Here is a 12,514-nt window from a genome sequence, read left to right on the forward strand (position 1 = left end):
ACCCATTTATAAACTATCAAGGGCTCATGCGGGAGGGGGGAGCGGGGAGGGAGGGGAAAAAATGAGGAGCAGTTATTGTCTTAACTGATATTTGTACTATTCTTAATGTATCCCTTTGTGGTGTCCCATGAATAAAAAAGGATTCAGTGACATTTCTTGCAAGGCATTTCGGAGGAAGCCAATAATGCTGAAAGACTTCATAACACCCTAATACAAAAGTACCTAGAACAGTCTTAGAGGACCTGTTTCCAACCTTATCCTTCAACAAATTAATAATCTGGCATCATTAGGCAGTCACAAGGGTCTCTTGACCGTCACTTCTAATCCTGCCCACAGCCACTTCTACATTCTACATCTTTATTTGTTGTTTGGGTTTCTGTGATTCTCTTTTCTACTTTTCATTCACATTGTGTTTTGAACATCATATTCTCCAACTAAGCCCTAGTTTTACTTACTAATTTATTATTCTAGTACTTAAATTTTTTATGTGCTACTTCTAAGTTTAATCTAGATCCAAGCAGGTCAATCAGTTAACTGACAGTTTTCGGTCATCTATACACCTCGACTGTGTTCTTTAGCTAAGAAAACACATTATTTTAAATGTCTGGATTCTGGATATATGTTTTCCATTTCCACAGATTCATAAACCCTTATATCATTTTTATTATTTCAGTTATAGGTATATGGATGTTGCTTCACCCATAAAGGCAATTAAGTTTGTTACCTTTTAGTAATATACCATACAGTATCCTTAGGAGAACTTTTATAGTCTAGGAGGTGATATCGTCTTTGAGGTCATGCTACTTCAGTTTAATTCCAGATCTTAGCCTTTGCTATGTATCTATAATAAATTTGGTTGTGGCAGTATATGACAGATACAGTAATCTTGGAAAAGGAACTAAACATTTCTGTCTCTATATCTCTTATCAGACAAGTTGAAACAATAATGTGATGTACTATAATGTTACAGTGCCAATGAGATATTGTAAGTGAAAAGGTTATCATGCACTTTGGGCAATTGGAAATGCTTATGTAACAGACATTATAATTATTTACCATTTTACCATTTCCAATTTCAGTGTAGTCAAACAGAGCTCTATCCACTTATTACCAATAGATGTGTTATAAGGTCAAGCTGTTTCTCATGCACTGAGTATTATTTCTGCCCATGCTCCCTCTGGTAGCAACCTCTGGTAGGAATTAGCAGTCCCTTTTCTACTCAGCTTGCTTCATATCCACTAAGGCTCTGATAAAATGTAATCTCTTGTCTGTAAATTTACCTGGGTCTTTCAGGAACAATAAGTTATCCTGTTTCCTCATTATACTTTGTATAGACCTCTAATAAGACACCTGTCAAATGAAATGTAAATCAACATTTATAATAATCATTAGCAATTATTGAACATATGCTATGTGCTGAGTAGTCTGTATTATTTGAATTTAAGCTTCAAAATAATCTGCAAACTTAACTACTACTAGCTTTTTTTACCCCCAGCTATGTACATTCAACTCAGCAAAGTTTGATTACCTAGGACAAAAAGAAATGTAACTTTACTGAGTGTGCCTTCTCTGTGGTAGCCTAAGCCTGAGTTTAACTCATGTTTATATGAGGTCAAAGTAGAGGTTTCGATCACAATATAGAAGTAGTAGGTACCACCTTCCTTTCAAAAATCTCAGAGCAGGGATCATACCTTATTCATAATTGTTTAAACTTCATCACCTGGAAGTGCATTGAAAATAGAATGGAAAAACTTCAAAATATACACAATCTTTGATTGTTATGTTCTTATAATACTTGAACCATGTGAATGCAAGTCTTATCAAATGTGTACCTTTAACATCCCTGGAATAATTTACTATGAGACAGCCGTGACGTATTTTTGCTATCGGAGAGACTCGAGGTCAGCTCTGAGTAATCTTTGGCTCCAAAAGAAAGAGCTCAACGTCAAAGTCGAACATCAAGACACTAAGCATGAAGATATGCTGTGACAATCAGCAACACAGATGCAATAAATTTAATGTGACAGTCTGATAACCATGAATTCTTTCTCATTTGTGTGCAAGACTTCTGTGTGGTTTGGGTGATATATCGGGTTATGCTGGGATCTTGGTTGGCCTATCTCATGCCTTTGTGATAAACTGGTATAATGAAGGAGGGCTAGCTTAGGATAGCCTTCTCAATTCTAACTCACTGTCATCGATTCCATGCTGACTCATAGCGACCACTTATGAGTTTCTGTGACTGCTGATGAGAGTAGAAAGTCCAGTCTTTCTCCCATGGAGCTGCTGGTGCTTTCCAACTGCTGACCAGGAGGATCACAGTCCAGTGCTAAATGAAGACAAACTGTCTCTCTTCCATGTGATGTTTTACTATCTAGCAGGCTGGCTTGGGCATTTCTCATGGCAAAAGAGAACCAAGGAGTGAGAAGATGGGCATGTGGCTTCTTGAGTCTTAGGCTCTGAATCAACCAAAGGCATTTCCAATACATTATATTGGACAATGCAAGCTCAAGACTAGTCCAGATTTAAGATATGAGGAAACCGACTTCACCTCTTGATGAGAAGTTGTATAAAATAAATTACAAAGGACAGAATTATAGGGAGGCTATGAATTGGGAATACCAACTATAATTAATCTACAAAAAACTGATGACAGAGACTCAAAAATATTTTTGCTATGGAGTAGAATCATTGATAAGTGGACCATCTTTTGGGTCACCATTTAATTAACAGTATATAAATAGAGCACATTCTATTTGTGTGCAGAAACAGTCATAAAACTATATATGGGTTCTTTTAAGCATAAATGTATTCCTTATTTCATTGAATAATCCTAATTGATTAATTGATTTAACAAGAATTAAACTGAGTACTAGAACTCTGAGGATATAACGATTATTTATGTTATTTGCCTCCAAGGAGTTTAACAAATCATAGAAGAGATGCTATGCAAGAAGCTAATGCTAATTTAATACCATACATGATATATGCTTATAAAGGCATAAAAATGATACCATTGGAGAAAGAAATTATTTTCACATTATAATGATAGGAGATGATGACATAGAAGTCTGATCTCAACTAGGGCTTAAGGAAAGGATAGGATGGTGACAAGTGATGTTTCAGTAGAGGGAATGGAATTGTAAATAAACTAAGCCTGCAAAGCACAAGGCATGGGTATTGGACAGGGTATGAGACAGGGAAATAGCAGATTTAGGCTAGATGATGGCAGTAAGAAAAGCTCAGTAGGGAATGTTACGTTGAGGTGGAGTACACCCTACATTATTCTGGAAGCAGTTCAGAGCACTTATGCCATCTCTTCCTCTTGTATTTTATATTTAATTATTGAGCCAAAAAATGTAAGAGGAAGAAACAATTGCTAATTTGCTAGCACAAAGATTGCTCATTAGCAGAGTCATGCATAATAAATAGATAATCACTAAGGGCTACATTTAAAAACAACAATAAATCCTTGCCTAATCTTTTCCTCAAAGTTTTGCATAAAATAGTTTGAACAAAATAGAATTAAGATCTGTTAGTACTTCAATATGAATATACAAGAGCTCTTATTTCATGAGTAGACATGTTATGTTTCCTACAAGAAAACATATAAAATCATGTTATAAAAAACTCACCTTATTGCTGGAAAATGATTACTGATGGGATGTCAGCAACAAGAACTTCTTGGCAGATAGAACAAATAAATGACTTTGAAACTGCGTTTGTTAGTGCAGGTGAAAATTGCATGGAGAAGGGTGACAAAAGCCTTAGTATACAAAATTGGAACTTTTTCCAGAACAAAAACTTGGGAGGCATAATGTTCTCTCAGATATTTAACCACTCTTTGCTAATACCTCATCAGGCCTCTGAAATTGGCTTCTTTCATCAGCTACACTGAAGAACCACAACAAATAGAATGTTAGTTTCACCACCTTACGAGGAGGCATTGAAATTAGTTCCTTGATGTACCACTGGATAAGGCCAAGCACTACTTCTTTTTTATTACTATTATACAGTTTTCAAATGAAAAAGTAAGTTCTATGCTTAACTAATATTTTATCAGATAGGCTCAAACACATCTCAGCAAATGTGGAATATATTTAAAGTACACATTGCTATTTCATTCTTTAGGTTGGCTATTCCTAACTTGAACTTGGAGTTTGCTCTTCACTTAAACTAATAAAGGAAAGTTTAATTTAGTTTCTAACTACACTTGCACAACTTTTCAAAGTAAAACATTAACTTGAATTTTCTCTGAAATATTTTCTGATTATACTCCCAGAACAAAAATAAAGAAATCAATTTATTACTTTGCACATCTTAAACAGCATCAAAATATTTTTAATGATTCACTTTAATCCTAATGGAAATATTTTGAGTTCCATAAAGTGTTTCTAATTGTTAGTTACCAGTGTGTTTTGCATGAATTATGATAGAAAATTCTATCATCTCTACCTATAGGTCTAGAACTGAACTCACCTCCGCTGTATTCACCTCTGAGTTAAATAACCAATCACTTAAGATCAAAAGCAACATTTACCCAAGGGCAAGGTTCAGAGGGCTTGGAAAAAAAGAAGAATGCAAACAAGTAACAGGGAGCAAATGGGAAAAGCAGTGATACATTGAAGACATTGCAATGGATGAGCTGAATCAGAATGTGTATGAATTATTGGATATAAAACTATTATGTGCTTTAGAAACATTCCCTTAATTCACAATAAAAAGTTTTTAAAAGCCTAGATGATATCTAATTCATCATTGTAACACTTTTTGCCTTTTCTTAAAAATTCCAAACTATTACCCATACCAAAGTCTTCTAATTATATTTATTTCCATGCTTTCAATACATTAGAAGTGTGCATGTTTAAATCATTTAAATTGTTTGAGTGTCTGACTTTATGAATTTTATACCTTGTTACTAATTTTAGTAGCAAAACTACATTTTACATATATAGTCATATTTTATGTTGTTTAAATAGGTGTTTTCAATGAAGATGTCATTGATCTGGAGAAATTCTATCATGCAATCTCCAATTTTGCTTTAATCACCAAGGCCATATTCCCCAACTACTGTTCCTTCCTCTTAGTTACCTGCTTTTACATTCCAATAGCTAAGAATTATCAATACTTGCTTGATCACTTTCTGACTGAAAACGTTGGTCTTCAATTTCTTCATCACTAGCTGTATTGTTAGTGCATTTATTTTAATACTTGTATCAATTAGGCAGCTAGTGGTAGTTTGAAAACTTTTATAATCAAAATATTTAAACTTCCTTTTAATCCTGAGTAGCTAAGGCAAATGAAAGAAATAATGAAGTCCAAAGCTGATTACAATTTTTCAAAGGGTAGCTAGAGAAGACAAAGTAAACTACTTAAAGAAATGCGCAAAGATAGAGCTAGAAAAAAACAAAAGGGAAGAACATGCTCAGCATATCTTAAACTAAAAGAACTCAATACAAAATTCAAGCTTCAAGTTGAAAATGGAACATGGAAAACAGAACAATATTGAATAATTCAGGAAGCATCAAAAGAAGATGGAAAGAATACACAGATACATTGTACCACTTTGAACTAGCTGACATTCAACCATTTTAGGAGGGAGAATATGAGCAAGAACCAGTGTTACAAAAGGAAGACTTTCAAGTTGCACTGAAATAATCAGCCTCAAACAAAGCTCCATATATTGATAGAATATCAATCAAAGTTTCAACAAGCTGCTGTATCACTGGAAGCACTGCACCAGGAAACTTGGCAGACAGCTATCTGACCAACTACTAGGAAGGCATCCAAATGTATACCCACTCCAAAGGTATTCAACTGTGTGGATCATAATAACCTATGTGTAACTTTGAAATTTTAGAACATTTCATCATTGTGCTCATAGGGAACATGTACATGGACCAAGAGGCAGTTGTGTGAATAGAACAAGGGGATTCTACATGGTTAAAAATTGGAAAAGTGGTGTATCAGGGTTGTATCCTCTCACCATACTTATTCAATACATATGCGGATCCAAAAATCAGAGAAGCTAGATTATAGAAAGAAGAATGTGGCTAGGATGGATATGCAGATGACCCAATCTTGCCTGCTTAAAGTGAGGAGGAATTGAAGCACTTGTGGATGAAGATCAAGGATTTTAGCCATTGGTAGGATTACAACTCAACGTAAAGAAGACCAAAACCCTAACAATTGAACCAATAGAGAGAGACTCACCGGCAGTTGTTAATGGTCTTTTGAGATCCCTGCTGCCTGAAGTGTCAGAGGCAGCATAGGTCATGCCATGTGGAGACCAGGGGTACCAGAAGCGAGGAGCCAGTGTGCTTAAGGCAGAGCAACAGATGAACATCCTAACCTACAGAAGCCGAGGGACCACGTAGCTGAGTGGCTAAGGACCTCAAAGGTACTTGGCTACTGGTCGAGGTGGACTAAAGAATGTATTCTTAATGTTTTCTGGTCTTGACTTGTGAGAACCTATTAATCTGATAAACCCCAATAATTGTGACTGGTGTCTGGGTGTTCTGCGAGACCATTGCAATAGATTGTTCCACCCAGCAGAGAAGTAGTATTCTGTGGGAGGAAGGGTTGGTTTCAGAATATGGTACTAGAGGGATGGAGGCATGACTTGTGGCAATTGGACTAATATGGAGATAAGATTCTCCTTGCCCGACTGAAGCCATTGAAGGAGATGAGAGATGGCCTTCATGCTGTTTTTTCAGTACTTTTCTCTGCTCCTAGATGGCTATTCTATAACTGAATAACCTATGACGGTCTCACCTAAATGTCTGGAAATTTGATGACTGATGTGTCCATGATTAGGTTACTCAGTTGAGAACAGGCTCATGTCTGTTCTCTCATCTATGAGTGGGCTTGCATGAACGCCTTTATATGGTAACCACACTGTTCTTCTAAAGAGCCTGAAGATAAAGCAAAGTCAAAGTGCTAGCAACTTTTCATCCCATGCTTGCTTTTTGATTCCTGTTGGATAAGAGTAGTCTGATATAAAACCAAGGGGTGAAAGTTAAAAAAAAGTGAAAAACAAAATACTAATGCCTTCTGGCTGTAGTAAATAAATGCTCCCAACAAATCTAAATAAATAGGTTTTTGTTCTTGTTGTTCTTGTTAGCTACCATGAATCACTTCTCAGTTTATCATACTGTGGTGGCCTATATGTTGCTGTGATACATTGAGCAGAACACATTTCAGCGGAACTTCCAGATGAAGAGCAGCCTAGGTGCATGAAGAAGGAATACATCGGCTGGTCACTTCTGAGGAAATAGCCCCTGAAAACCTTGTGAGTACATCAAAATTTTGTCAGATGTCCTAAACTCCTTATAATTTTCCATAGAATATACACAGATATAGTGTCACATGATGAGTCACTCAGGTCAGAAGGCACTGAAAAATATGACGGAGAATGAGTGCCTTCTCAAAGGAGAATAGGCCAGAATGACACACACGGAGTAAAGTTTTCAGGAGACATATTTTCTGATGGAATATGAGTCAAACAGCTATACACATATATTAATAATTAGAAGTATGAATTCCCCAAAATTGGAAGTCATCAAAACTGAAATGGAACATATAGAAATCGACATTCTAGGCATTAGTGAGCTGAAATGGGCTGGTAATGGCCATTTAAAAGTCAGAGACTCATATAATTTCCTGTGACAGAAAGGACACATTCAAGAGGAATGGCTCCACATTCGTTGCCAAAGTGAACATTTCAAGATTGAACTTGAAGATTCATCCTGATGACTGTATAGGATAATATCTATGCACATACAATGAAATCCAGTTAATGAAACTATTCAAAATTAAGCACCCCTAAAGCAAATGATGTAGAATTGAAGATTTTTACTAAGTTCTTCATTATGAAATTTGTATAACATGAAATAAAGATGAATTGACAATTAATGGTGATTGCAATATAAAAGTAAAAAAACACAGATAAGGAATCGAGGTAGGAACATATGGACTTTGTGATAGAAATGAGAGTAGAGGTTTCATGATAGTAAATTGTAAGATCAATTATTTTTCCATTGCAAATACTTTTTCTCAATAAAGTAAGTGGAAATTATACAGATGCATTAACCCTGAGGGGATACACAGAAATCAAAATGACTACATCTGCGTAAAGAGACTATGAGGAAGCTCAGTATCTTCAGCTAAAACAAAGTCAGGGGCTGACTATGGAACAGATCATCAATTGCTAGACCATAAATGAAGAACATTTTAAAAAGCCCATGAGAGCCAAGATATAACTTAGATTATGTTCCATTTATGCTTTGAGAATATCTGAAGAATAGATTTGAATCATTGAACACTATAGATTTGAATCATTGAACACTAATGACAAATGTCCTGGAAACTGTGGGATGACATCACAAAATCCCTGTAGGAAGAAAGCAAGGATGGCTAACAAGAAAGGGAAGAAATGTAAGATCAAAGTGGAAGTCAGAAGAGACTCCACAGCTCTCTTTTGATTGTAGAGAGCTGAAGCACGTGGAAGAAATGATGGACTAAAGAACTCAACAGACAGTTTCAAAGGACTGCCCCAGAAGATAAAGCAGTATAATAAAATATGCAAGAACCTGGAATTAGAAAGTCAAAAAGGAAGAACTCACTCTTAATATTTCAAAATGAAAGAGCTGAAGATAATAGTCAAGCCCTGAATTGTAATATTAAACAATCCTTGGGTAAATCCTTTAATGAGATGGACTGACGGTGGCTACATCATTGGGCTCAGCCACAGGAACCCTTCTGAGGATAGCGCAGGACGATGCAGTGCTTCTTCCTGTTGTTCATGGGGTTGTTTGGGCTCAGGGCCTTCTCAGTGCCACCTAAGAGCACGCCACCACAAGGGGGAAAATATTGAGTGATGCAGGAAGCGTTAAAAAAAAGCTGTACATTTGTAGGCCACTGGAGATCCCCTTACAGAGGGGTCTCAGGAAGAAGACGAGCCAGTCAGGGTGCGATGTAGCAACGATGAAAATGACAACTTTCCTCTAGTTCCTAAATGCTTCCTCCTCCCCCCACTGTTATGATCCCAATTCTACCTTGCAAGTCTGGCTAGACCAGAGGATGTACACTGGTACAGAAATACAGGGAATCCAGGGCGGATGAGCCCTTCAGGACCAGTGGTGTGAGTGGTGATACAGGGAGGGTAGAGGGAGAGTGGGTTGGAAAGAGGGACCCGATTACAAGGAACTAGATGTGACCTCCACCCTGGGGGACGGACAACAGAAAAGTGGGTGAAGGGAGATGTCGGACAGGGCAATATATGACAAAATACCAATTTATAAACTATCAAGGGCTCATGAGGGAGGGGGGAGCGAGGAGGGAGGGGAAAAATGAGGACCTAATGCCAAGGGCTTAAGTGGAGAGGAAATGTTTTGAGAATGATGAGGGCAATGAATGTACAAATGCGCTTTACACAATTGATGTATGTATGGATTGTGATAAGAGTTGTATGAGCCCCTAATAAAACGATTAAAAAAAAAAAAAAAAAGAAGAATGGCAACAAATGTACAAATGTGCTTGACACAATGATGGGTGTATGGAATGTGAGAAGAGCTGTACGAGCCCCCAATAAAATGATTTGAAAAAAAAGCTGTAAAAAATACACAGAGTCATTGTACCAGAAAGCACTGGTATATATTCAACCATTTCAAGACATAGTGTCTGCTCATGAATCAATGGTCCCGAAGGAAGAAGTCTAAGCCCAACTGAAGACATTAGTGAGCAACATGACTCCAGGGACTGAAAGAATAACAGTTGAAGTGTTTAACCAGCTGATGAAGCACTGGACACATTCACTTGCCTATGCCAAGAAATCTGGAAATGATCGATATTTGTATCCATACCAAAGAAAGCAGCATGCGCAAATTATAGAACGCTATCCTCGATATCACATGCCAGTAAGTTTTTTTGAAGATAGTCAACAATTTTTAGAGCAATACATTACCAGGGAACTGCCAGAGATTCAGGCCAGATTCAGAAGAGGATTTGAAACAAGGGATATCATTGCTCATGTCTGATTGATCATGGCTAAAAGCACACAACTGATAGGTGCTTACTTGTGTTTTCTTGACTTTTCTAAGACACCCGACTATGTGGAATATAACAAGCTCTGGATAACTTCCAGTACATGAAAGATTCCAGAAAACATTAATGTGCTCATACAGAAATTGCAGTAGACCAAAATGTCAGGCACTTTATTGAATCATTGTGATCCATAAGCTTTGCCATAAAATTGAAATATTGTGATCCATACGATTTTCATTGTCTGATTTTTTTTTGGAAATTAGGTCACTAGGTTTTTCTTCCTAGACAGAGGTCTGGGAGTTCTGCAGAAACCTGTCCACCATTTTAGCAAATTGCAAGCCTCTACTAACAGAGAGGCTGTGCTATCACATCACGTGAGGTCTATTAGGAACGGGAACGGAGAAATGAGCTGTGCTTCCTTGTGAGAGGAATTACAAAGTCAGACAACAAAGGGACATCAATGCGAGGAGTGGAGAATCTGTGCTGATTCTTAAAATCTATTTCTATTTCTAGGTGTCTTTTGTATCTTTCCACTAATTCATTGGCAAATTTATAGGGGATGGGGGGAGGGGCCAATGTCTATAATCTCCACATCTCATTTCGCTCTGCTAAAGCATTACAATTGGGTCTCTTATACCAACATTTCATGCAAAAGTCTCTGACTAAGGCACAGACAACAAATGTTTGTTAATTCCAAAAATCAGCCACCTGGGTCACTCTCTCTAATCACCTGTAAAAGGTTTTTGATCATTGAGTTTCCATACTGTATTGCTCTTCTCTGATGGTGGGTTCTAGGTGCCTGTCTTCTTACATCATCCGAGTATGGTATTGCCAGTGTTTAGTGAAAAGTGCCATACACCTGTGCTCATACAACTTGGTTTTTACATTGTTACCTTTAAACTTTAATGCACTAGTCTGTATTACTGTTCGCAACATCTAGGACAATAAAATCGAAGACTCAATGCTTTTGAATATGATGCTGGAGGAGAAGATGGAAAGTACCATACACTGACAAAAGAAAACAAATCTGTCTTGGAAAACTACAACCAGAATGTTCCTTACAGACAAGTATGGAATGACTGTTGATGTACTTTGGACGTGTCCTGAAGAAGGACATCATGCTTGGTAAAGTTAGAGGTCAGCAAAAGAGAGAAAGGATCTCAAAAAGTAGGACGGACACCGTGGCTGAAACAAGGGGCTCAAACATAAGAAAAGTAATGAAGATGGTATAAGTACAGTCAATAAAACACAAGAAAATGTCTTTCTGGAATTCTGGGCTTTCAGCCAAGATCCATCTGCCATCAGCAATAATATCCATGGTACCACTTCCTGTTCTGTCCCTGTCCCACTTCCTCTTCTGACTCTGGCCTGAATCTCTGCTATGTCCCTGTCAAGAAACTGCTTTTCAAATTTCCCAGCACAGCTGAACGAGTGTTTCCAGTGATTCATCCAGTAATTGAAACATTTCAACTAGTATTCCATCCATTTCTGGAGCCATGTTTTTGGCCAATGCTGTCAGTGCAGCTTGGACTTCTATATTCAGTTCATTCATGGTTCTTGCTACCTTTTGAAATAGTTGTTATTTCTATGCTACTTCTAGAAATGGTTAAATTTTGACTAGTTGTTTTTGGCATAGGGACTTGTATCCTTTCCATCTTCTTTTAATGCTTCCTGCACCATTCAACGTTTTGCCTATGGGAGCCTTGGCGGTGTCCTGCGTTCGGTGTTGTATTCCTAACCCCGAGGTTAGCAGATCAGAACCACTAGCAGCGCTATCGTAGAAAGATGATGCTTTGTACTGTCATAGAGACTTGCGGTCTTGGAAACTCACAGGGCCAGATCTACACTCTCCTGTAGGGACTCCAGGAATCAGAATTTACTCGATGGGTGGCAGTTTAGCGAACACTATTGATTAGTGATTTTTAGGTTATATGTGTTATTTGGTATGATTTGATAGGTTAATTTTTGGGTCAGGGAACAATTTGAAAATTCTTCCATATTAATTAATGGCAATAGTTTCTTGGCCTGAGCAATTTTTACTTACAAAAAGTTTCATAGAATTGCTCTACTTTTGGACATTCAGAGGCACCTCATTGATACCCCATGCGTTCTTCATAAATAAAAGATAAGTATTTTATCCCCAGTGCTAACGTTCCAGGATCCTGATATTGAATGCACCATCACTCACACAATCTTTAACAATAAGATTGCAAAGTCTGGATGCATCAAAGCACGTTGTGTTCATGCCCATTCAAATATAATTAAAAGGGAAGGACCTCATACAGTCTTTCTTTTACTTAGTCAACACGTGAAAGCTTGAGAATACTGCGATTTACATCCCGTCCCCACCACCCGCCTTGAATTTGTGGCTAGTGAGGGGATGAATTTGCAAAAGTGAACCATGATTACATACCGCTACTTGACTAACTCCATTATCCTAGAGAAGAGAGAGAAAGGGAATGGGGAGGGG

The sequence above is a fragment of the Echinops telfairi genome, unplaced genomic scaffold (genome assembly GCF_000313985.2).
Source record: "Echinops telfairi isolate 266 unplaced genomic scaffold, ASM31398v2 ScPeMD7_2;HRSCAF=8, whole genome shotgun sequence".
NCBI classification, from domain to species: domain Eukaryota; kingdom Metazoa; phylum Chordata; class Mammalia; order Afrosoricida; family Tenrecidae; genus Echinops; species Echinops telfairi.